This window comes from Oreochromis niloticus, linkage group LG7, assembly GCF_001858045.2.
Source record: "Oreochromis niloticus isolate F11D_XX linkage group LG7, O_niloticus_UMD_NMBU, whole genome shotgun sequence".
Lineage (NCBI taxonomy): Eukaryota > Metazoa > Chordata > Actinopteri > Cichliformes > Cichlidae > Oreochromis > Oreochromis niloticus.
The window spans coordinates 58,117,294-58,144,700 of NC_031972.2; the positions used below are offsets into that span (position 1 = coordinate 58,117,294).

Sequence of the window (27,407 nt, forward strand, 5' to 3'; positions counted from 1 at the left end):
ACTTTCCTATACTGAAAGTAGGTTGAGCGCACAGAAGTACAGACTGGATGGATTGATAGGCGGGTGTAGGGATTGCAGGTGGCGTGTCCCCGTTTAGTCACGTTACAATGTGAAAAACCATAATCAGATGCTTTAAGTGCACTTCCCTTTACAAAGATCCCCCTGTACGTGTTTAATTTAGAGGCTCAAATCGGTCTCTCTCTTTTTCTTTTAACAGTTCAAGACATCTAATCTTGATGCTGCGCACTCGAAGACGCGCAGTTAAAACAAGCACACCAATGCGAGAGCGCGCGTCATTCCATTATGCTCTGAATCACCCCACAATTAAATATCTCTTCGTTAGAGGTCGCAGTATAAGTAATGTGAATGGTAAAACCTCGGGAGCGCTGCGTGCTGATTTCGTAGATATCAATCATCAAACAGCGAAGATAAACTTCCGCATTTTGACATCCAACAGAGCGAAAGGGCTGAATAGGATAGTTATGCTATAGAGAATAATAAAACATTTAGACATATGCTTTCCCTCCCAGTACATTATAAACAATAACTTACTTATTTACAGAGAAATGCCAAGGTCTGGAAGATCTCCGCTGACGAAGAACAGCCCTTCTTCCGCTGCCTCCGCAAAAACTGCATCGAAAAAAAAAATCCGCAATACTCAGGCAGTTTTGGAGAATCCTTTGTTACCTTTCCTTTTCACATTCATTTTCTTCCACATCTCAACACGACTTGGTATGTAATCCACACATTAGTCCGGATGCAATGCTATTAACTCTCACAGTGATGATAATGCATCCGATATTTCCCCCCTTTTCAAGACGCACATTTCAGAAGGCACCCACAAGTGCCATTGTTGAAACAACTCGTGGCAAAGCGATGCCCACTGTGGTCCAAGATTTTCTCCAAGTGACGACTTTTTATTTTCTCTCTGATCTCAATTATATGCTCTTAAAGCCCTTCATGTAGACCTTAAGGTAGACCATCATCCATACGTTGAGCTGTTAAGGTGGGGTTATTTTAAGAACCCGACTGCTCGCCTACGTGTCAAATGTAACTTTTCATCAAGTCCCTATACTTCTTAGCTATCAGCCCTGATTAAATTTCACCGCACAGCCCAGTGCGGATTTCAATATGCTTATTTCTCTTCCCCCTCCTGGTTTTACCGATTAAAAGAAGTTCCGCAGTACAGTGATTGAAAGGGTATCCTGTAGGTTGGAGAAGTGATAAAGTTGTCACGATTAGAGATAATCTCTCTCTTCAGATTGCTCCGTTCTCCATATTTAAGAGGGAAATTCGTTATTCTGGGATGCAGCATCGGAAGAAAAAATTCCAGGCGGTATCCTTCAGAAGCCTTTAAAACCCCATCACAAATTCAGGCAGCGGCTCCCAAGTGTGAAGAGCCTTCCTTATACACCAAAAGCGCTATTCTTACATGTTTTCCGAACGGAGCTTTGATCTCACCTTGTCTGGACGGGAGTTATGGTTCATCAAAGGCTGTCATCACTTCTGCGCCCCCGCTGTATATTTCGGATATTCGACCCTCGCCTCTCCATTGATGTGACACACACCGGGGTAAGGGTTTTTTTTTGTTGTTGTTGTTGTTTTTTGCTTTTTTTTTAATTATTATTTTTTATTTTAGGGTTATTATCCACAAATGGGTGGTTGTCCAAGTCCAGGCTTCCCCTCTCTCTCTTGTGGACTGCCGTGTGTTTTAGGCTGCTTCACAAAATAACCCGTTCCAAGACGCGCAAGCAGGCTGTATCCATCGGTGCGCTTTACAGTGCCTCAGTGCGCTCAGCATTTTCGTACCAAAATAAAACGCCGGGCGCAGCACGGACGGACGATGAATTGATAAGTTCAGGAGGGGGCATCGTGTAGGTTACCTCCCACTGACAAGCTGCTTTCTCCAACTGAGACTGTTCCGCCAGTCACTGCTGGTGGATCGACTCTGCCGTCAACCGCAGGACTGGAGCAGCGAGGGCAGGGGATATTGTTTTCCCTCTCTTTCAGTCTTCATGGTGCTCTCTTTGAACTTCTACAGCTTCTAAAATTTCACCGTGTGCGTCCATGTCGCCCTGAAGACTGGCATTCATTAACCGATTCTGTACCATTGTCCCTTTCATTCACTGGTCAGTTTGAAAAGGGGAAAACAAACACAAATAGTTGTTTATTAGTGTGTGCGTGCGTGAGAGAAAACAGCCAGCAGGCGAGCAAGCAAGCAAGCGACAGAGAGGAAGAAAGAGAGAGAGAGAGACAGAATGAGAGAGAGCGATTTAGCTTAAGTGCAGAGACAGACAGATTCCTCCCATGTGTATCTTGCAAATGGGACGCCACTGCCACCTACTGGTTTGCTTCTCCTGTTAGGTGTATGGTATTCTGATGATGGCCTCGGGCAGATTGTCGCATAGGACTGCTCTCCCATGACAGACTAGATTTTGTGTATATTGGGTTATTTATATCATGTCTATTTGTATTTTAAAATGTTGTAAGAATCATCAGGAGAGAGGGGCCTATGCTATACTGAGAATAAAACACAAAATAAATGTAAGAAAGATGAGGGAAGAAACACCTTTGACAATTCTGGAGGTAGATTAATATGTGTTATAATCTCTCACAGGCTTCAGCACCTTAGAACTTATTTATAAATGCTGGCTGAGTTGTACATGAATTATGAAATAGGCCTACACGATGCAGTTTTTTTTAACATGGCGGCTGACACCAAAGACTTCAGGTCTTCAGGAAGATTATTGCTTGTGAAGCGTTTATCTTAGGCAACCTGCTGTAGTGCGCATATGCTAAACTCAGGTATATTATACAGCATGTATAATAGAGCAAAGGGAAAAAAAAGCATTTATTTACAGATAGGCCAGTTAGAGTATGTCTTATCTTGTAGAGCATATCCATTCATGAACCATGTAATAGGAGATGTGAGAAAACATTTGAATGCCAGACCAGGGATCTGTCGATCTAGCTGTCAACATCTGATCTCATTTCCCTCAGTGCTGAAGGCGTTGCATCATTCATCTGTCTTCATAACTGTCGACCTGCCTGTCTGTGTGTCTGGCATATGGTAGTAAAGAGCACCACCCTCTTGCTTTCCAGTTGAGGGAGACATCATTAAATAAATCCCCCTTTTCAGTAAAATCTTCTTGCTACATATTTGCCTCCGAGCATGAATTAAACCTTTTAATGTATAAAATCGCTTGATTATTCAAGCACACCATTTGACATATTCTTAACTAAAGCATCACAACTGAGCTTACACAAAGAACTGTAGCTATTTGCACAGTTACACAATTTATTTATTTATTTTTGCTTCGGCACATTCAATTTAAAAAATGATACCATGTGAAAATGTCAAGTGTCTAAAAACAGAAAGGTGGGAGAAATTCAGTCAATTTAGTATAATTTAGCAAATATAATTTTTGCACATTTAACCTGAATTGCAAAAACAAAACTATAGTATTTCATCATATTGCAGGAAACCAGTGCTGCTTGAGGTGGAATATCTATGACTGGACAAGTCAATCAGCTATTCTCAGTCTGACCACTGGTAGACCACATATCAGGCAAGAGGTGAAGGTGGCTTTAGTACAGACTAAGACTTGTGGGGCCAGTCATTCTCAGAGTGACAAGGGCAAGGAATGCTCCCATACGGAGTAATGGTCACCCTTGGCATTGTAAAAATGACAATTGCCTAACAAGAACAATATGAATTACACTCACACAAACACACAGTGATGTTACAGGCTTCAAAATGATTGCCCTTTATTTTATTTATTTTTCTTCCTTTTATTATCACTTTGCAATGATGCCCTTGGAAAAAAGTTTTTGTTTTGTAAGAAGAGAGGGTAAAAAGTAGTGCCAGTGGCAGCTTAACACAAACATCTCTTCCTTTCCATGACAATATTGCATTGTCAGGAGCTGAATAATTCATGTGTTGGGATGCAATTAGATAATGTTATAATCATGTTGGGTATTTCTTCGTGTCTCATTCAGTCACTCAAAAGAAAATGTTTTTAGTTCTTGAACTTTTTCTCAGGCTGGACAAAATTTAGAGATATGTAACTATAATATAATGTTACCCAAACATTATGCATATGTTGGCAGCTGTATCATTTATATAGATTATACACTCAGCAGCCAAAATATCAAAACCAGTGACCAGTAACAATAACTTTTCAACATTTTATGAGAATAAAATGCTTTGCTGGGAAACTCTGGCATTTTAGTAGCGGTTGGCTTCATTCCATAGTCCACCTAAACACAATTTCAGACCAGGCACAAAATGTGCTGTACCTCACCACCAAAAGTGCATAAGAACAACTTGACACAAAGTCCAGGATGTTTACTCTGCTCCCAAATTCCAAGATTTAAACTAAACAAGCACCAGAACAAGAAACAAGAATTCTCCTAATAACCCAGAGGACCCAAAGACGCTGCACAACCAGAGGCCAGATGACAAAAAACACCCTCAGAGGTTGGTGGCCATGTGCAATTCTGCAGCTCTAGCAACAAAAGCAAGAAATCATTTGACTGACTAACTTTTCAAGTTGTGTCCTCATTCACCTCTTGACCACCTACTGCACAGTTGCACAGAGAGCAAATCTCAGTTTCTGTTTCTGATCTAACCTTCATATTTAGAAAGCTCACTGGTCTTGAGAACTGGGTACAACCCAGAACCCCAAAAAACCCAACAATCTTCAGTGAGATTCTTGTCTTTTTTGCTAATATTTACAGGATCATGCCTTATAAATCTGTCCTCTGTGGTCAGACAAAGAATAAATGGTGGGTGAAAATTGTGTTTGTGTGACCCAAAACGTTGAGTGTGCCATCTGCCTATTGAAAGCCCAGGAGTTTTTTGACCACTCCAACACACTCTTCACTCAATGTTTGCCCTACTTCTACTCGCTCTAAAATTTCCATCTCTCCATTATTTGGTTTTGTTATTTTACAGTTGCATTGCAGATTTGATAAAGTGCACAATACCCCTCCCATTGTTCAGCGTTCTTTGTGATTCTACATGCTCACATATTTAGTGAGAAAGGGGTGCTGTGGCACCTACAGCTGCCCCCTCTAAATGAGGCTCTGAATACATTAATAATGTGTGTTATTTATTTTGAGATCTTCCATTCATTATTCATGATGTTTTTGGAGGGTATGAGACATCACAAGTGATTTCCTGCAGGGCTCAGCAGCAATAAAATAATGTTGTAAGGTGTGCGAGAGATACGACAGAAAGGCAAGACTGCAGGCCTGTGAATATTTCACTAGTTGATCACTTGTGTAATTGTCCACATCCATATTTACTTTTTGCAGTCACATATCAGTTTGAATTGGGTTAGCATGTAGAGCCAATGGAAAATATTCTACTAACGCCACAGTAAAGTTGTTTCTGAAATCCAAAGCAATTCATCATATTTCGCAGACTTGATAATTAGTGCATCAGTGTGTTTCTCATCCTATTTAATGTCCACTTTGATCCTCACTAATCTCTAACTGTACCGCTTATCAGTGGCTTCCTTTGGCCCATAAGGCTGGTGTTAGAAGAATGAATTTGTAGTTTCCATCTTTAACCAGTTTTTGCTCAGTTTTTGATTCATTCATGTATCTGGAATTAAAACAAAAAAATTAAAACCATGCTTTAAAATAATGAGCTCTAAAATGTTCTAACTGTGATACTATAGTGAAAGGACTGAATGGCTTAGTTATTAAATCAGTTCATCATTAAATAACCAATATATTACAAATCATGTCTTGGAGCATTGCCATGTGCAAATCGTACCTTTTAGCATGTGTACTGATATTACCAATGATAAAACATGAACATTTATCACACAAATTATGTACACTCACTGTCCACTTTATTACCTTGCAAGGAGCAATTCCTTCTTTCATGCTCTTTCTTTCGCTCTCTTTCTTTGGAAAGAAAGAAGCACACTGTAGATCAGCAGTTTAAGAAAAACCTGTCTGACTAACAACCATGCCATGGTGATTTAAGTCACATTTTTTACTTTCTGGCCCTTGGTTTGAACTTCAGCAGACAACCATTTAAACTTTTTGCCACTATTATGGCTCAAGACATGTGCTTTGAACATCGGTTGAACAGAAGTACTTATGGAGTGAATGAATGGCTGAATAAATTAATGAGAGCCCTTATTCTCGTTGCAGAGACACTACAAATTTTTGACTCAGTTGAGGTTAATGAAATCTGTAATGAGATCCCAATCTTTCCTGCTCTATGTTTTTTAAAGCATTTCACATAAAGTTATTAAATATTTCTATGCGTTTCGGTCTTTTAAAAGCTGCTAAACACTACATGCACACTGCATATCTATTCAACCATACTTCCAGTGAGGACAGCACAAGTTTTCACAGAGCTTCTTCAGACTGTCTCTGTGATTTCAGGGACGCTTGGAAAGGAAAGAAACGGAACAGGATTTTTACCAACATATTATATAAATAATTTAAGCAGTGCCATATATCAAATCACTGATAGAGAAGTAAAAATTACATAAAATAATAAAATAAAGTCATAGATTACATCCTTTGAAATGCTGGATAAAACTGAATGTGCTGAAATTTGTTAGAGAGGTTCAAAATATATTGAATTCAATATATTTTTGTGATTAGCAATGAACTCCTTTGGCAAAAAAAAGAAATAAATAAACTTAAGCAACCTCCTATTTTTAGTTTAAACAATGTACAGTGGAAATGAGTAACTAACATATTTTTTGTGAATATTAACAAAATCCTTTTTCATGTACAAAATGAGCCTTTTTGACCTACACATACCCATTATGACTATGGCTCAAATAACCTTTTAAAATAAAAGATTTATTCTTTCTTTTTCAGTGTTTCCTCTTTGAGACCCTTGTCGAAGAAGCTGTGTGACAGCAGACGAGTTGTTGCCAACCATACTGCCAACTGACTCTTTGCCACTGTTTGGGCATATGGTAAAGTACAGCCCAACCAAATATGGTCTGACAAACTTTCAGGGTTATGTGAGGTTTGGTTGCCAGAATGCGTGGGCATTAAGAAATTATGTATTCCTTTTAGCCAGTGTGTAACTTCTTTTGTGGATTATGGCTAAGTATCAGAATTTAGTGATGCAAAGATGATGTAGGCAGCTGAAATATGCTGTGTAAAATTTGAAAGGACAAAAAGGCGATAAGAAAAAAAAACAGATTTATGTTACAAATGTGATTTAGTCCATCCAAATTATGCATCTGAAGGTCACATTCTTTAGCAAGTTTGGTAGTGTTGATTTACTTCAAATAGTAATTTTCAAATTCAAATAAAAACCATGTTATTTACTGTACTTGGCAGATTATCATGCTGAATCCTGAGCTATCCCCACTACTTTAATGTCAGAAATTAAGCTTTAATTTATTAGTCATCAGCTGTTTCCCCAATCATCCATTACAATTTTTATATCCCCTAATGAATAAATATTTTTAATACCCTCATCACAAAACGTGAAGTGCCTCTGGAACAATCATACATTACTTTTTTTTAATAGCAGATAGTGTTAATACATGAGTTACACTGTAGATTGTCACATTAAGATGATCACTGAAAAAAAATAATAATAATTTTTCCATACAGACCTTAATGTGAGAGTGTTGAAGGCATTTCATGTTGTAATTATGGTAAGTGAGCTATCGCTGGATTAGTGTAACAGTGTGTCTTTGGAATAAAATACAGTGTACAATGTAGAATCTTCATGAAATTACCCAAAACGAGCACATTTTGAGTCATAGCCATGAAACCAGTTATATGACTACTCATAGGTTATCATCAGCATGCTATACATCTCTTCACAGCTCCCATATTTCTGTTAGAATTGTCTGCTAATGCACAACCATTAAAGGCTTAGTAAGTTTGCTACTGAGGAAATCTTGAGTGACAATCAGAGGATAAAGATTTAAGCATGACATAAACCTTGTAATCCTGTATCATAGCAGATTTAGACTTGGTGTAACCTCAGTTTCAGCTTATTTATCTCCATGGCAGTGTCTCTGTTCTTGCAAAACAAGCAGTGCTCTAAACAATGGCATACCTATTCACATGTGAGGCTGGGAGCAGATTTGCAGCATCTGGATCTGACGGCCGATCCTCTCTCACTCTAATCCTCTGTGTGGCTGTATTTCTGCTCAGGCTCATAAGGGATCGAGTGGGCCATCTATTCACAACCTGCCTGCCATAGGGCAGATAAACAGAGGAAACAAACAGTAAATGGCCACTAAACCCCAAAGAAACATAAGTAGTGCACATCTGTGTTTGCATTTTTTTAGTTAGCAAGGTTTAAGGTTAGAAAAAGACCATGTAATTTTTCAGTGGTTTCACTTTGGAAAAGTTATTCATTCATCTACTCAGTGCAGTGATTCAGGTGTAGATTCTTTCCATGCCAGTTTTAATATACTTGAGTTTAGTCTTTTTAATTTTCAATAGATTTCAAAATGTGTGCAATTTAAACTGAATATATAGGTCTATGATGACCTGCCAGGTTTGTGTATATGATTGCCAGTATAAAAATGTATGAAAAAACAGGGTATGGGGGGTACTATGAATTGCTAGTGAGCTGCATTTGCATTAGTAGCATCTGCAGTAAACAGTGATGGCTGAATGCAATCAACATTATCCAGTATATGACATACTGGATAGTCTGTGTAACGTAATCATTTTAACAGCTTTAGTAGGCAAAAATCCCCCTGTAAAGAGTCTCATTGACACCTAGCTGATGTAAGTAATCCAACCATTAATCATACTTGACTTTAATAATATGCAGATTATCATTATAACATTAAGGCTAAACTACACATTGGTTGGTGATTCAATCAATCAATAAATCTATCTCAAAAGAATCTATAATTGTATATGTGAAAGGAGCTAAAAAGCATATGGATGCAAAGAAAACTGTACAGAAGGCTCTCATTAAAAGTCAATCCTATGCCTTTTGACTTCGTACATGCCAAAATCCTAATGTAAGCTTAAAAAAAGCACAAGTGGAAAGGAAACATGCAACATTAGGTGTTATTAGGTAGTCTTTATTTGGCTGCTATAAGGTATCACCTTGAGAGGTTGAAAATAATTCAACACCATGAGGCTCCCTCTTGATCACCTTAATCATCTTCCTCCTTGAAAGGTCATTTACAGCCTGGTTAAGTAAGACAATGGGAATCAATGCCTGGTAAATGATAGCATTCAAAAGAGCTGCTTGTGTTAATGCCTAATGGGCAGGCTAACAATATTTTAAAGTGATTAGTAAGAAGAGGGATAGAATATGGAGCCAGATGTGACACGGGATAAAAAACTCTGACCATTAAACAGTGGATGACCAGAACATAATTTGCCACCTCTGCTCTTGGCTTAGTTACTAAATGGCTACTTCATGATTACTTTTTAACCTTTTTAAACCCTCTAATAAATCAGCCAAGGGTAAGGTGATGTCTTTTAAGTAATTCCAGTAAGTCTGGATCAGAAATATACCTTTTTTTTGGTTTTAAATTAGCAGTTCAAAAACAGCTGTCAGGAAAAAAAAAACTTGTAGCAATTGTAAAACTTTGTGGATAATATTATATGTTATATGCAATACGATGTAAATAAAGTTTGCTGTTTGTTGATTGTTAAATCTATATGTTAAATCTATATCAGCTCTAGTCTAGACTGTTTTAAATGTTATAGTACGGTTAAAAATATTCAACCAGTGTTAATTTATACCACACCAAAGGACAAAGTTTTTTGGGGGTCATTACATTTTCAGTTTGAAAAGACCTTGAGGCATTGTATTTGGTTCACTCACCTACACACACACACACACACACACACACACACACACACACACAAAATAAGTACAATTACTTTCTCTATGAAAAAAATAATAATATAAACATTAGGGTAAAATTCAAATGTACTTCTTGTTGTTCTTTTATCAAGACAAATGTTCATGTCAGATTGTGGGGAAAGTAAAGGAGGATATCTCAGTGATATCCAATCAGAAGTTTTCTCTATATTCAAGGATTCCTGCAATACATGCATTCTATGCATTTGTACAATAAACAATCTACCATTTCATAGGAAGAATGCCTTCAATTCTGAGTACTTTAGCAAACAGACAATTAATATGAAGAACTTGAGTGAATACCTAACAGCTGTTGCCAAAAAATGTGAAGGGCATGTACTGTAGTGTTCTTTATGAAATGTAAAGATGGCTTGCAGGCATTACTCTTCTGTTCCACCATACCACAAAAAGCTGTTGGCACAAACAGTCACTTGATCTCTGCCATTTGCAATATGACTAGAAAACAATATTAAAATATTGTATTTCTGTTTGGAAGAGGAAGAAAGTGGGATGGATAGCTGATCCCCCTGCCAAAACAAATTATTCACAAGTGGGATGGAGGATAGACCACCCAAAGTCAGAAGTGCAAATCAAAACTTTGAGTTGCTTGTAACTTTATAGCAGTCTAAACTGCAGTCTTTCATCTTTAAAGGCTCAAGTTTTATTCTGATTTTTTTGCATATGTGATTATTCCAACATCGCCATAAGGTTGGAGGCACACCCACCTAAAAGTGGACATCTACTATCATGCAAATCTCACTATAGTGGGCTCAACTAATGGTGCATTGGATGAACCCAATAGCTATGGCAAGATTAGGAATTTTGATGAAAACAGAAAAAATCATGAAGAAAAAAATTATATATACAGTATATATTATATATATGGGTCTCATTTTACTTAATCTAAGCAAAGAAGCTAAGACTAACCCTGTGTTCAGAGTATCGTCAGCCCAAAGATACCTGTAATAAGAGCTTTTCTCCAAACTCTAACTCTCTTCCTTTTCCCATAATACTCCCAGACTGGCTGACATGTAGAAGAGTATCTGCCATGACTCAAGTAGCCAAAATGCACCCAGTTTGTAATGGTCAACAAGTAAAATGCCAACTAAGCAACCAACTGATGAAATTTAACTCCCAAGATATTGATGTGTCTTGATGGTCCTTCATTTTATTTTTGATGCAAATGAATAATAATATTACAGAAACAACTTAAACACTTTCATTATACCCTGTTCTTTATACTGTATCAAGCAATTTCATTGCAAATAGTGACCAACATAATACGCTGAGATGCTGCTTATTGAAAGATGGCTTTTTTATTAATTTTTTTTATTGCATTACAGCCAATATTTGAGCTTGAGATTGATATCGGATGCTTTCTTTTTTTTCCCCAATGGTAGAAAAAACAACTAAGTGTCTGTTGTAAAAAATATCAGAAGTAAAAATAATATTTTAAATAAAACGTTTCCTATTGGTGTTAAAATATTACTGCTGCATATCTTTAAGGCTGAGTCCATCTGAAAGTATATTAAAAAATATTAATTTGAAAAAACAGCAGCATTTAAAGGTTTGAGCAGTGTGACATGGTCAACTGTCAATATCTACAGTGGGGATTAAAATATGAATGAAAAATAAAGGTCTAGTGTTGGCAAAGCAGCTGGTTAAACTTATTACATTCAGACATTTTCATAGATGCTAATCTGAAAATGGTGGCTGAGTCTGCACCTGCTCAACTTGCCTGTTTTATTAAAGCAGACATGGTCAGAGCTGCTGTCCCCTCTCCATCATCGTCAGAGCTTTCCTTGCTAATTTATTAAATGAGTAATTAACATCTTTTTCAAACTCCATCTTCTCTACATCACCCTTGTTGGCCAAGGTGGTTAGCAAGATGAAACCCATCTGTTACAATGATAAATCACTGAGGCTCATTTGCTTGCTTATGCTAACTGTTTTTCCACACAAAGCACAGATTGTAACTGATCTCAGAGCAGTGAAAGCTGAGCCATTGGCTGCTTGCCTCCCTTGCTGGTCTCCTATGCCTGTATGACAGAGAGCTACAATAGTTACTTATGATCATGAAACAAGCGCAGTTTTTAGCAGGAACACCTGACTGCAGCCACAAGATGGCAGTAATGCAAACAGGAGAGGCGCTTATAACACCACTGTCTGAGATGTGAGAGATCGATTTACCTTGTTATGTTAACTTAAGTCAATTTTTAGATTTGACAAGGCAAGCACTGCTTGGCTAGTTTGTCTTGACGGAACGTCACCTATTTTAGCGCTAATCCTCAGAAACTCAGAAACTGAGATTTGACATATCCCTTAAACATTTTGACTTCATGCACTTCCACTATTGGCAATACTACTTAATCTTCAACTATACATGTTTACAATCTATGTAAAGATGATGTTTATTTGAGAGAACTATAAGGCATCTGCACAAACATCCACATATTGTGCCCACAAACATTTATTTTATCTACCACCACTGTCAGGAATTCATTTTTGCTGCCAAACAACTAGTTCTGAACAAACTCAAACAATCAAGAGCAAACTGTTAACAGTGATAAAAGACTACAAAAAGTAACTCTTTGTAAGGTATATTTTCTGCAAGATATATTTATCATATGCAGAGGCCTAAGATTCCTAAAATATAGCTCAACCTTTGAAGTTGTCTAAAAAAGCTCTCTAGACTATTTGTCATAACAAATCTTATTCTGTCTCCTTTAGATTGATGGCCTGGTTACTCCACTGTGTAAAGTGAAAAATGAATCATAAAAAAGATACAACCGTGTCCAGAGCACAACCATGCAGCATGTACACATGATCCTAATCTAAAATGAAGGCCATAGTGGTGGTTATGTGATCCATAGGTGTATTTGTGGATATTACATCACTTTAGCTAGTCAATAAATGCACCTTTAAGAAGGACTTACACTTCAGTTCACATTTTTTAATCATCTGAAATGATTATTAATTAAAAAAAAAAGAAGAAGACCATATTCAGAGTGTCATGAATCCAGGAATTATGGTCAATTAAACACAAGTCATCTAAAAAAATAAAAAATAAAAAACATTGTGGGAGGGAACAGTAGCACCTCAAACGAAACCCAAACATGCAGACAGAAACATACAAATAATAATAATAAAAGTAACATTACTGCAAATAAAGACCCCAGTCAACCCAATGCATCACCCCTTAAAAACACACACCAAGAAACAAACAAACAGGCAAATAAAACAATAAGAAAAGTCTCAGATTTGTTATTAGGAACTTTGAATGGGTGTTTTTTTAGTATAGTTGTCTTACTACCATGACGAAATCTCACAGCGCACATTTTGGCCATCAAATTATCCACCATAGACAACAAAGTCAAGTCTGGTGTAATTTTCACAGCTCAAATACAACCTCAAATGTGGCACATTAATAAACACAGTATTCTAGTTTGCCAATTGGTGAGTCAAACAAATAACTTGCTCTGTTTCTCTCACTGGATTCACTCAAACAAAGTACACACACACATGCTTCAGTAAGCTTTGTATATTTAAGAAAGCAGATTTGTATAATACTAGCTGTTGTCCCAGAGCCACAACCACAACCATGCAGGACTTTTTTATAAAGCAAAGCAATGTACTCGTATTTGCCAAGTCACAAGCTGAATCACTTTGCAACAGAAGCCTTGCGGTCCTTCCCTTACTAGAACATAACGCAGCTTCAGTGTGTCCATTGTGCAGACTTGCAATGCTGTTAAAAAGAAATTATGATCCTGTGATTTTTAGGTTTAGGGCAAGTCTATTGGACAAGAGGTGAAACATCTTACAAAAACAAAACAAAACAAAACAAATGAACAACTTAAAGAAGTTCAATCGCCTTCTTTTCAAGCTCCTAAGACTACCATGACCTGGATGAGTGAGAACCTACAGATCTAGGATGCAATGTCTTTCACCTGTATACTATGGTGGTGGTAGAAATATCCAGGATTCACCAATTATTCTTTGTATTATGGGCAAAATAACGCTGCAAACATTAAAGTAGTTCTCAGAGTGTCAATCAATTACACTGATATATGTACTTATTATTTTACGGTCTTTACCCTACATTATAAAGTGCACTGCAAAATCTCCAGTGTTAAATTGACAATATAAAGTGTCTATATGTGTCCACTCTTTTGAGTGTTAAATTAACACTTTTGAGAGTTAAATTAACACTTTTGACAATGTTATATTTCTAACAGTAAGCAAGTCAGTGTTAAAGATTAACAATTTAGTTTTAGTTTTAGCTCTTAGCAATTGTAGTCCTTTGGCCCTTTGTAGTTATCTTAGCGTGTGTGTAAGTCTCCTCGTGTTACTGCTTTCAGCCCTTGTTCCACATTTCTTGATTATTAGTGTTTTAGTTCTAGTGTTTTCCAGTCTTTTGTTTCTAGTTTTCATGTTTTAGGTCTAGTTTGGGTTTTTCTGAGTTTGTGTTTATGAAAAATTGTCCCCAGTTACTGTGTTAAGCTTGTGTGTCCTTAAGTCGGCGTTTCGGTCTGTGTGTTTCCTGTTTTATTTTGATAGTCCTTGTCATGATAGTCAGTGTATCTAGTTTTGCTTTCCCTCGTCTTATTATGTCTGATTTGTCCCAGCTGTGTTTCCACATGTCCCCCATCCTCTCATGTTTCTGCCTGTGTATTTTAGTTCTCAGTCTTCCCTTGCTTGTTGTCACGTCGTACCTCCTCAGTGCTGTGTGTTTCCTTCGTGTTCCTACTCTCCGTAGTTTCTAATTCTTAGTTTTGGTTTCTTGTTTTCCAGTTCCTTGTGTCCTTAGTTTGTTAGCTCTGGTTATTATGCTTTGTTTTTTGTTTTCTGTATTTTTTTCTGTAGCTTTTCACAGTGCAATAAAAGCTGCCTCTTTTAGTTCATCTCTCTGTGTCCTGTGAGTCCTGCTTTTGGGTCCAATCTCCTGCCTGCCACAGCACACATCATGACAATATATTTTCATTATTGTAAATATTGTAACAATTTGCTCATGAAAGACTGCTGAAAAAGAGTTTGTTTTACATGTAAAATAGAATATAAACACTAACTGGAAATGAAAATTATTATGACTGAGTAAACACTCCGTCTTTTTGAGCCATATTTTCATATTCACTTGCTGTCACCTGCATTTAGCTCCTACAACTGAAAAAGTAACAACCGTATAAGTGCATTTAAAGTACATTAGTATCAATATAATATAAGGTAGGATTCCAGAAGGATTCCTTTATCATCATCATCCATTAAAGTAAATTCAAGTCATGTAAATGATGAATGAGGCAGGCGTGCTGAATAAAATGTAATAGAGTTAACTTATTGACTCCTCTCTCCTCTCATGTGTTTTTAAGATAAATGTCATGGTCCACAATGACAGGTATTAATATTTCTAGCTCCACTGGAATAAAATGGAGGCACTGCTCTTTATTTACCTGTTGCCATGGTAGATCATGGCATCTGAGTTCCATAAAAAATGGCCTTTTTTATGATCAATTGTACTGTATCTGGAACAATCTCAGGGTTCATCAACTCAGAACTCAAGGTTAGGCTTGCTGTAGAAATGAGAGAGAGTGAAGAGAGAGTATGAGCAAGAGAGTTAAGATGATTGTTATTAAGACAAGTAAAAAGTCTGACTTCGCTTCCCTACTAACAGAAGAAGGCTTTATTAATTCAAAAACACTGGATTTGCACATGGAAAAAATAATACAGGAAAGTTCTACTGTTCTGAAATAACCTGATATCATCATATTATATAATGACCATGTTATTACTTTAGCTAAAGGCCCATAGCAAGGAGGTTAGAGATGGGTTACAGTGTGCTTCTACAGTTTTAATTATTAAATACCTATGTTCTTCTGGTATTGCCTCTGCCCCCAGGTGAACATTAACATATGGCTGAATTACATGCTACATTACTTCATGATTTCTCCCTCTCTGCCTTTTCATATGCCTCTGTCTCTCCCAAACACATAAACACCTTGAGCTTGCCATGCTCCTAAACTTCTCTCTCTCTCTCTCTGCTGCTCCGTCTCTGAGTTGCAAAATCTCAGGAGAAAGACACATCATGGATGATAATGGCTTACCTGTAGTGTTGATACTTATTCATATCCTGAACAACAGAGCTGGCAAGCCAATAATTACTACACAGTGTGGGCAAACACTCCAGAGACATTATCTAGAGGGGCCAGAGCCTTGTGTGTAACTGGTAGCACAGATCGATACCATCAAATGGCAGCTTGCAGATCTCATATAATTAGACAGAGACACAGGGAGAGAGCTCTGCAGGCCCAGACAGATGAACATTAAACAAGCATTTTTAGCCTGTTTCTCAACATGTTCCACCAAACATGCATTGGCTTGATATTGACTAGTAAAGCTAATCCCACACAAAGTGGAGACTGACTGACAAAGAGGCCTAAGAGACATTTACCAAAGCAGCTTAAAGACAATAAACAGCAGAGATATATCAAAGAATCAGAACCGATTATATCTTTTTACATTTAAGCTTCTCTTTAATCTGATTACAAATCTGTAAGAATAGACATGTTTCCAACTTTTTTCTTTCTCTTTTTGTTATTTCCTCTGATTGGACACTGGATACACAACATGAAAAAGACAGAATATTAGCAAAAGCAGAAGCAAAGTTGTTTTTTTTTTCTAAACAAGTCACTAAAACAAAATAGGCATTATCAAATTAAAAGTACAAGAACAAGAAACAAAGAAGGGATTATTTGTGTAGCTGTCAGTGATGGGAATAACGGCGTTAAAAGTAATGGCATTACTTTTTTCAGTGACTAGTAATCTAACTAATTACTATTTCTGTTTTTTGTCATTACAACGCTGTTACCATTACTAATAAGAAAATGAGGTGCGGACGCGTTACTATTTTTTCAAAACACAGAAGGTTGAAGCCGTCTTCAGCTTACTGGGAGCTGGGGGGGGGCGAAACAATCGCACAAGTGCTGCTGATTGGCTGAGGAAGAAAAGTAGCCATGTTAAACCAATCACATGACCAATTTAAGATGACATAGCAACAAGATGCTATGTCAACCCAACACAACCCTGAGTCTCCATTTTTGTGTTAAAAGTGGGGACTTCAAACTATATACTGTCATGGGTTATACTGGAAATATGTTAAGTTCTTGTGTTGTTATTATTAGTTAGGATTTAGTTTTAGCCTAGTTGATGTTTCACCTAAGTCTCCTTGTTTTGAGTCTTTTTCTGTTTGTCATGCGTTATCCCTTGTGTCAAGCTTGCATGTCCCAGTTCATGTCTCTCCATGTTTCCCATTTTATTTTGAAAGGTCTGGTGTTTCCATGTTCAGTGGGTTTAGTTTTCATTTTCCCTGTAGCGTCATGATCATTTGTCAGTTGTGTCTCCCCAGGTGTTTCCACTTCCCTCATTACCCTCTTGTGTATTTAAGTCTTCTGTCTCCGTCTGTTCTGTTTTTGCTACTGCTCAGTTTCAGTTTCATGTTCACGCTCATGTTTAGACTTTTCCATGTTTATGTTTTGCATGTTCCTGTTCGGTTTCATGCTCTTGTCTCTCATCATTGTTTTCATAGTTAGTTTAGTTCTTTCCCAGTTTAGGTTTTAGTTTAGTTACGCCCTTGTTCCACTTTGCCTTGTTTTCCTATTTCTGGACATCAGCCTGAAATAAATGGTTCGCTTTTTGTTTAAACATCAGTTCATTTCTCCCGTGTCTGCTTTTGGGTTAGAGTTCGCTCCATAAACACACCGGTGTTCCCGTCATGACATATACCAGTTTTTAAATTGTGGTGATAGCGAGGCCACGTAAAACCAGACTCATGATAAAAAATATACACAATGTTTTTTTCCTGAATACTATCGTCACTTGTAAGAAAACAAAAAACACCCATTTACTACTGGTGGAAAAATGTACCATGTTGACTAATCAAAAAATTATATGGCAACATGTGCCATTGTTTAGGAAGAGGGTGAAGTTTTAGGAGTGACATCGGCAAGAGGGAGAGCGAGTTTTGAGATGTGAGAGATTTGTGACGTTTAGCTTGTTTGGAGTGTGTAGTTAGTGTGTAGTGTAGTCGATAGTTTTGTTTTGTGTGTCAAAACAATGAGAGAGTGACTCAGTGTCACCGTGGCTGCCAAAAAGCCACCAAAGGCAGATTGTAGTGTAAACGCTGCCTCCAGGTGGAAAACAGGAGGAGTGATACACTTCTTGCTTTCAGGCCTGCAGGTATCAGGCTTGTGATGTGCTGAACAGAAGTTATTTTTTGGAGTGGCACAAATCATTTGACCTGTGAGGAACCTTGGAGTCTGTGGTGGGCGTGGTCTGCGATGCCGTGCGGACGCACCTGCACAGTGTCCGCGATCACGCCCGCCTGTTAAAACACAGGGACTCATGGGTTGGTGGGTTGTTGTTGTGGTGTGATGTGTGGCTGGCAGCTTGGGAGCTGCAGCCAGTGTAAATAAATGGCTCAAAACACTGATCTGTGGTCCCGCCGTGCCTTATTCACACCACAGAGTCATTTTTGACCAAGACATGTCCTTCAATGCACATATTAAACAAATATGTAGGACTGCTTTCTTCCATTTGCGCAACATCTCTAAAATTACAAAATATCCTGTCTCAGAGTGATGCTGAAAACTAGTTCATGTATTTATTACTCCTAGGCTGGACTACTGTAATTCATTATTGTCAGGATGTCCTAAAAAGTCCCTGAAAAGCCTTCAGTTAATCCAAAATGCTGCAGCAAGAGTACTGACGGGGACTAGAAAGAGAGAGCAGATTTCTCCTGTATTGGCTTCCCTTCATTGGCTTCCTGTTAAATCCAGAATTGAATTCAAAATCCTGCTCCTCACATACAAGGTCTTAAATAATCAGGACTCATCTTATCTTAACAACCTTAAAGTACCATATCACCCGAATTAGAGCACTTCGCTCTCGCTCTGCAAGCTTACTTGTTGTTCCTAGAATATTTAAAAGTAGAATGGGAGAGCCTTCAGTTTTCAGGCCCCTCTTCTGTGGAACCAGCTTCCAGTTTGGATTCAGGAGACAGACACTATCTCTACTTTTAAGATTAAGGCTTAAAACGTTCTTTTTTGCTAAAGCATATAGTAAGGGCTCGACCAGGTGACCTTGAATCCTCCCTTAGTTATGCTGCAATAGGCATAGGCTGCTGGGGGATACCCATGATGCAGTGAGTTTTTCCTTTTCAGTCACCTTTTTCACCCACTATGTGTTAATAGACCTCTCTGCATTGAATTGTACTTGTTATTAATCTCTGTCTCTCTTCCACAGCATGTCCTTCATCCTGTCTTCCTTCTCTCACCCCAACCAGTGGCAGCAGATGGCCCCGCCCCTCCCTGAGCCTGGTTCTGCCGGAGATTTCTTCCTGTTAAAAGAGAGTTTTTCCTTCCCACTGTCGCCAAAGTGCTTGCTCATAGAGGGTCATTTGATTGTTAGGTTTTTCTCTGTATGTATTATTGTAGGGTCTACCTTCCAATATAAAGCGCCTTGAGGCGACTGTTGTTTTGATTTGGCGCTATATAAATAAAATGGAATTGAATTGAATTAAATTTGTAAGACTTCTTATTTGATCCAGAACACCTGAATGCTCTGTAAATAGTTTGAAATGGTTATAAAAAATGCCTTGGCTGCATTCTTAGGTAAATAGTTGCATATAACTTTGTTGTTTGCAAAACTTGTGCATAGGTTTTTAAAATTTAAAGTGTATACTTGCATTTCAAGTTATGAAAATGATTCTTTAAACATGTTTGTAGTTGTTGCAGTAAAAAATATAACTTTTTTCTACTCTGATTTTATGTTTTTTTGTCTGATTTTATATCAATTGTGTTAATACAGTATGTCAAAATGAAAAAATAACATCAAATTCAAATATGTGCGGTTGTGCTGAAAAGAATGATATCAAACAAGGCAAGATAAATAGTTTTTAAAGGTGAAATGCAGAGGTAAAATAAAAGGTTGGAAAAAACAGCCAATTATACCCTGGACCCCAGAGGGTTAAACATTTTTTTTAAGTAACACAATAGTTACTTTTCCTAGTAATTAGGTACTTTTATAATATTGAAACTCAGTTACTAACTCAGTTACTTTTTTGAAGAAGTAACCAGTAACTATAACAATTTACTTTTTCTTGCCAACACTGGTAGTTGTGCACTTTGTAGTCTACCGATTAGTCATTGAAACAATTAACGAAGCACTGACTTTGATTGCTCATTACCTAATGGCACTATTTAAACATGTGGTCTTTATAATTGTATACGCAAATATTTCCTGCACAAATATCAGCATGGCAGCATAGCAGTCTTCAAGGAATTTCACTGAATTGTTCTGTTTTGTTGCTGCTTTTTTCCACTTGTTCTTTTGGTTGACAGATTGTTACTTGCCTGACATCAACTCCTCTGTGCTGACATGAAAATTCATCTTTTATGAGGTAACTGTAGAGTGAACAGGACTACATAGTATAAATACCAAGTATTTGGTTCCTAATTTAATTATGCCATTCATCATTATATATTGAGACAAGTGGAAAATAAGATGTGATGTATATCATCCTTAAAAAAACACTCCAAAGAAGAAAAAAATATGTTCATAAGTCCATCCATCCATCCATTCACTTCCGCTTATCCTTTCCAGGGTCGCGGAGATGTTCATAAGTCCTTTTTTAGATTTAAATTAGGTGGCAGATGTTAACAATACAGGCTCAAAGGTATAAAATGACGCTTTTTTCCCATGCTGCCCTATTTATATAGTTAAAACTAAGTAAAATGCCTCTCCTTTGATTCTAGATGATGCAGTCAATAGTAACAAACTTAAGAAGTCATAAAATAACTTCTTTTGGATAAAACCAAATCTCCAGAGATTGCAAATTTGTCACGGCTTTGCTAACTGCTGAAATCCTGGCATCTCTATTTCTCCAGATTGACAAATCAGAGACTTTATTTCCCTCCATTTATTTTTTAACCATGGGGAAAACTGCTAATGTTATGATTAATGCATATTTGGAGAGAAATTTGTACAACTACTGCATATTTGTTCTGTTTCATGTCTAATCTGAGGCTTCTGATGATCACAGTGCTTTCCATATACTGCGTAGCCATCCATCCGGGGAGTGTAGAAAGTGCTCTGATATGGAAATTGAGATTCATGCATGATGTCATCTGTTGATTTTATGTCAGTTTTTCAATAGCAATGGTCCTTGGAAAATAATTTCCTAACACAACCAAGGAAAAAGATCAAGCCATAAATGAGATTTATGAGGGGCCGTACAAGCCAAAATTCATTCTTTCACTCTCACACATATATTTTCACTCTCACATAGTTTTATTTTAATTTTTATATTTAGATATTTTTATTTTCATGTTTACACATATTTAACACACACATTGCAATATTGTGCTCTCTTATACATGTATTTTAATGTACATATTTACAAATTCTCACTCTAACATACATGCATTTTCATTTATGCATTCCTACATTTTGCTCTCATTTACATGCATTCAGTATGCATTTAATCTCACAAATAATATATGTATGTAAGAAGAGAATGCATACATGTCTGAAGAAAATATATGTATGCAAGAGAATAATGTATGTGAATGAAAGAGTATAGTGGAAACGGAAGGAGTTTAATGGAAACCTAAGGCTGGGTGTCTGTACCGCTGTGATTGGCTGAGAAGCACGCGCGGGTCACTTTCAAGTGTCTGACAGCATGGAGGGGGGAGAAGAAACTCGAGTTCTTCAGCAAGCTATCGGGGTGTTAAGAAATATTTTATCATCTCCTGAAACGGTCACATCGTTGTCCTCGTCACTTGATCGAGATGGGACGGGCTCGACTGCACCCAGTGCTACCCACAGCACGGTGGAAAGTGAGATGAGGGAACTTTTTAGACCAGCTAACACCTGTGTAGCTACTTGGCTCGTTGAAGCTACCCGGGCCAATCACAGCAGTACAGACACCCAGCCTTCCGTTTCCATTAAACTCCTTCCGTTTCCACTGTACTCTTTCATTCACATACATTATTCTCTTGCATACATATATTTTCTTCAGACATGTATGCATTCTCTTCTTACATACATATATTATTTGTGAGATTAAATGCATATTGAATGCATGTAAATGAGAGCAAAATGTAGGAATGCATAAATGAAAATGCATGTATGTTAGAGTGAGAATTTGTAAATATGTACATTAAAATACATGTATAAGAGAGCACACTATTGCAATGTGTGTGTTAAATATGTGTAAACATGAAAATAAAAATATCTAAATATAAAAATTAAAATAAAACAATGTGAGAGTGAAAGTATATGTATGTGAAAGAAGAATATATGTATGTGAGAGTGAAAGAATGAATTTTGGCTTGTACGGCCCCTCATAGAGATTTCCACATTTTTACATGAACATTAAAAAAAAAAAGTCGCTAAATTTATTTGATGAATATAATTGGTGGGAGAAAGGAGAGCGTGCGAGAGAGAGATACTTTTTAAGCCCACTGTGCACTGATATGTATAAAGTACATCGAATTTATTTGGAATCAAGGCTTCCAATTGAAGCAGTAGCAGCGGCACATACAACATAAATGATGTTGTATGTGCCGCTGCTACTGCTTCAATCAACATTTTGTTAACATTTCTACCACAGATAATTGCTGATGCATGCAATTCAAATAGGTATTTCAGACCTAAACACTCAAAACAAAATACAAACAAAAAATAATCCCTCTAGCTTTAAGTTTATGTTTTATGTCAATGTTTACACATTACACTTATTTGCCTGCTACTAAGATAAACAGAAGAAAAACTGCTGATAATATTTGCTAGTTTAATAATTTCCAAGTCTGGAATTTATTGCTGTTTATTCTGTCACTTGGTCATTATTTTTAAGCATCTGCCAGCCTGTTGTAAATTGTGGAAAGAGTAAGTGCAATATGGAGCGATCTAAAAATTTGAGCAATCAGTGAATCATTTGAGTAACAAATGTATCTCATTTACATACTACGGGGTAAAACATGCACTTCCATGTGTATTATCCTATGACTGGAATGCCTGTTTTAAACAGTGCCTTAATATTACTCTTCTTAAGAAGGAGAAGGCCTGTGATGTGGAAAAGAGTTTACATGAGCCAGTCTATTGATTAGTTTAGTATCATGTTGATTAGCGACTGGTCCAGGTCACCATGGCTACATGAGTGCATTAACCCTTATTTTATCTCACCAGAATTCTCTATTTTTATTCATTCCTTTTGATTTCGTTTAAATGACTTCCTGTGTTTAACCTAGAATATACAATACAGGCTGGTAAAAAAAACTAACATCTACTTTTAATAAGGTTCTTTGTTAGGCAATATGGAACAGTGGATAGATGGATGGATAGAGACTGCCATCCATTTGACTAAAGACACAATATAATTGGAGAAGCATTCATACCGAGAAAACACGCAAGTCAATATAGTCTGAATATGACAGTGTGGGGGAAAAAAACAGACAAATACGACACTCCTGGAAGCTTCAGAGGGAGGATATAAATCTCTCTTTACTAAAGCCATATAAGAGAAGCAAGCTGGGCAAGCATTCATATAAGACTTTCATCTCCTTTTACAATATTGCCCTTTCTAGTAAATGACTTTCATGATTCAAATGTGTCAAGAAGGTTTCCAGCTAATGCATGAATTATTCTCTCTTTCATTATTACCTTCATTCTCATTCACACTAGATGGTCCTTGATTTTTGTTGACAACAACAGTTCTCTTACTATCTCAAACTACAGTAAAAGCATGAAAAAGAGACTAATGTGCTTTCTGTATTTGAAGAATATTTCTTTAGCCTTTAATCATACAAGATGTGGATGTCAAAAAATTGACAGAACAAGGTAAAAATACAGATATTGAAGGAAATGCAGAGAGCAGTAAGACAAAAAGAAAATGTGAATAAATGAAAATGATATAATGCACATCATCAACATTAGCTATAGTTTGAGAAAGCAGTTTCAGATTTGTACATCTGAAGGAGCACATGTCCTTGGGATGGAAATATGTTATTGCCACGTGTTGAAGTAACATGGGGAAGTGTCTCGATGTGTGATTTGACCATATAAGCATTCTAAAAAAAACAGCACAATGATCAGATTTCTGTCTGTGATAATACAGTTTGCACTCAGCATGTTCAAACAATTTCTTGGCATTCTACTTGCATCCAAGTAATGCCATCTGTTTCAATGATTACTTTAAAATTCAAGTTGTGCATGAGATACACTTGTGTATGGTACTGGGCTGGAAGAAAATGAGACAGTCTGTGTGTTCAAAGAGAAAGCCAAGTTTCTACTGTGGGACACACTGCTGGGTGCAATATCAGATTTAATATCAAAATAGCACTTTGTTGCATATCAGTAAGTATTTGCAAAGGTGGGGTCATGGGTGGCATTACTGTAAAATCAAAAGACATTAAACATTCTTTGAAGATGGCATCAAATGCAGTACAGAGAGTGAGCTTTCGTCTTTGTTGCATTTCAATCACTGAATAATGGTGCCAATGACACAGTACATGGATAGTTAATCCCAATGGATACTGGAAGCTTTCTAGGATATCGCTTCGAATATCCATAACTCAGAAATTCCTAACTCCGTTCTTCAGATCCAAGTTCTTTACAATATGATCATAATCTTTTCTTTTCTAGTTCTTAAGCAGTGCCTTTGAGATTTGTTCTGGAGGAGGTTAGAGTGTGATTGAATTCTTAAAGGATTTTCTTGTTAGAATATTAAAAGACTTCTTGGTCTGAGTACAGATTGTTCAGCAGAGGTCAAAATAACCTCTGCTGTTATGGGGAAGACAAGTTTAGGAAGTTTGCTATGAACATATTTGAATACTGGGGAGATGTGATCCCTCAAAAGTTATTATAGCCACAGCCTTGCAATAATGTACAAACTTTCATCTGCACCCTACTTTCCTTTCTGCCTTTGTGTAAAGTAAAATCTTTACTTAAGCTCTGTTGCTCCAGGTTCATACTCCTCAAATCAGTTCAAATTTCAAACACATGATATATCTGTCAGCTTATAAATGTATCGACTATTACTGTTATGTCTAGTTCCTACAAATAAATAATAGGGACTAAAAATACTGGGAAAAAACAACACAAGGAAAAAAAGAAAAATCTTCTTTTCTTGAAACTTTATTCTACGTATCAGACAAGAAGAGTGCCAAATAATCTATTACTGGTAGTCCAAAAACAACCAAAGTGTCATGTTTTTGTCATTTATATCAGGAGCCTTTGATTTTCATCACATTATATCATTTTCATTTCAGAGATAAACACCTGATGAGGTATTATGTGCAGTACTTACTAGTACTTCCAAAAGACATTAAGTGGGCTCTTCTACTAAGATACTCAGAAAAAAAACCCACCAGGAAATAAAATTCCTGGAAGATGCTGCTTCCATGAAATTTTATTCTATTTTAGCTTGTATTTATCTTTCTGGATCAGAAACTAAACCAAAACACTGTAGCTAATAGATGAATGCATATATTGATTGAACGAGCTTAGTCAATGGGTCTTTACACCAGCAATTCAGACTTCTGACACAAATGAACACAACAGCTTGAGGTCAGATGTTCGCTAGAGACACTCAGTTCATTCAAAGAAGAAGTTAGATGTTGAGAAGTTAGATCATTTTTTCTATAGGTACTGTGTTTTTTAATCTTTTCACATTTCAAACTGAATACTATTACTATACTATTCATTGTGCTGTGAGCCAAGTGTTGTGAGCCAAGTGGCTTTGCCACACAAAACAGTAAAATGGCAGTTTATGAAATAGTAACTAAATTTAAGCTTTTGATGCAAGTTTCTACTGTGGGACACACTGCTGCATGTTTTTTTATATTTTTCATTTTTTAAGTACACAGACTGAAGAATGGCTGTAACACAGTCTGACTGATGGCAGTTTTTAAAATAGTAATCTATTCATTCTTCTTCATGGACACAAATTGTACTTGGAGTGTCAAGGAACAGCTTAGGAGTAAGGAGGTGGTAGCACTGACATGAATTACACAGATTTCACATAAACATGATGAACAACTAAAATTTGAATCCCACATGCCTTTTTTGTCTTTTACCTAGGAAAATAATCACTATGGTTAACTTCATTTTAGTGAAAATATGCTTTTTTAATGTTTTGTATTTATTTATTATCTCACATGCATCATGTCCATTGTCAGGGATTTTTAATGACTTTTGTCTGGGACTGTCTGATGCTTATTTCTTTGTGGAGTGGAGTCAAAATCCAAATTAATCCAAATGAATGGAATTAGTTTCCGTGACTACGGCCTTTAAAGCAATTGCTCTTGGCATTTTCCACCATATTACATTCACTTTAACTCTCTTAAACTTATTTAGAAAGTGCTTCAGGCCAAACACAGTGACAGCACTGCAACGTCCCACTAATGCTATCCAGTTTTTCAAATTGATTTAAATCATCCATGATTTAATGATACCCAATAATAACCAAGACAGGTATCCAGGGGACCTGCTGGACACAGGTGTTATGACCCAGGTCATTGTTGCCGTGTGGTGCTGTTACTCGCCACACCAGGCAGGGGCATTGTTTGTACTCTGTGATGTCTGTGTTATGCAAGTTTCCAGGTGGAGGCTGACCATTGGTGGAAGAGGGAATGAGGCCAGCTACAAATTGGGACCCTCCTCCTACTTCCTGTTTCCAGTGAGCTGCGCGTTTGGGGCCCTTCGTGCCGTGTGACAGAGTTTTCCGGGATGAGAAGAGCTAGGCTGCCATAAAAATAGTGTAGAGAGTCTTCTATCTGGACATGGTAGCTGTAGGGGTGGGAAGCTGTTTCTTTTACAACCTTTTTCTCCTGTTTCGGGTAGGGAGACGGGTAAGAGGCTTGTATTTTCTTTTGGGGTTGACTCACTATAGGTAAGCTAGTTCTGATTCATTTCTAGTGTGTTTTGTTTGTTGTTTTGGCCATGCCCACCCTGACACTCGCTACCTGTCAAGTTAATAAAACGACTAGTCATTGTAAAGCTGTGGCTGTGTGATTTATTTCTTTTTCTTCTTTTTCTTGTGTTGCACTCCAGCCCCCACCCCCCAGGCCGGTGTGTAACACTGAGGTAACACAAAAAGACAGACAACCATTCATGCTCACATTCCCATATACGGCTAATTTAAAACCACTACTAAACCTAACATGCATCTCTTTGGAGTCTGGGAAGAAGCTGGAGTACCTAGAGAGAAGGCAGATGTACAGGGATGACATGCTAACCAGTGCATGGCTGTACCACCTAGTATAAAGGTATACTATATACTATGTTTCACCATGTGTTAGTCTGGCCTAGCTTTTTAGCAAGAGCTGTGTAACAATTAATGAGTTTCTATTTTTCCATCAAAAATGTATAACTGGCAAAGAATTCATGGTTTGGTCACAAGCCTACAGTACAGTCTATGCAGTGAAGCTGTTGAAATCATTTGGTAATGTCTATTTCTGAATCAGTAGACTTCAAAAATGTTTAAAGTGTATTGAACTTGTTCACCTCTTTTCAG

At 37.2% G+C, this 27,407-nt stretch overlaps 1 protein-coding gene and 1 long non-coding RNA gene across 7 annotated transcripts in view; one reads left to right on the top strand and one right to left on the bottom strand.

Annotated features, from left to right (window-relative positions):
• LOC100701892 (leucine-rich repeat-containing protein 4C) overlaps positions 1-27,407 on the bottom strand; it is a 158,221-nt gene that overhangs the window by 51,408 nt on the left and 79,406 nt on the right. The window contains exons 1-2 of one of the 4 annotated variants that reach the window (XM_019361950.2): positions 1,462-2,281; positions 553-630 (exon numbers count right to left, since the gene is read on the bottom strand). The exons of 1 other annotated variant lie outside the window; for it this stretch is intronic. The gene's annotated coding sequence lies outside the window, so the exon portion shown is untranslated. Of the gene's footprint in view, positions 1-552; positions 2,282-27,407 lie in introns of those variants that run through there. 2 more of the 4 variants (XM_005470979.4, XM_005470978.4) reach the window with 2 other exon arrangements.
• LOC102081014 (uncharacterized) overlaps positions 1,439-27,407 on the top strand; it is a 71,010-nt gene continuing 45,041 nt past the window's right edge. Inside the window, exons 1-3 of one of the 3 annotated variants that reach the window (XR_003220912.1) lie at positions 1,439-1,572; positions 6,856-6,956; positions 19,136-19,195. This is a non-coding gene — a long non-coding RNA (uncharacterized LOC102081014). Of the gene's footprint in view, positions 1,573-6,855; positions 6,957-19,135; positions 19,196-27,407 lie in introns of those variants that run through there. The other 2 variants (XR_003220913.1, XR_003220911.1) reach the window with 2 other exon arrangements.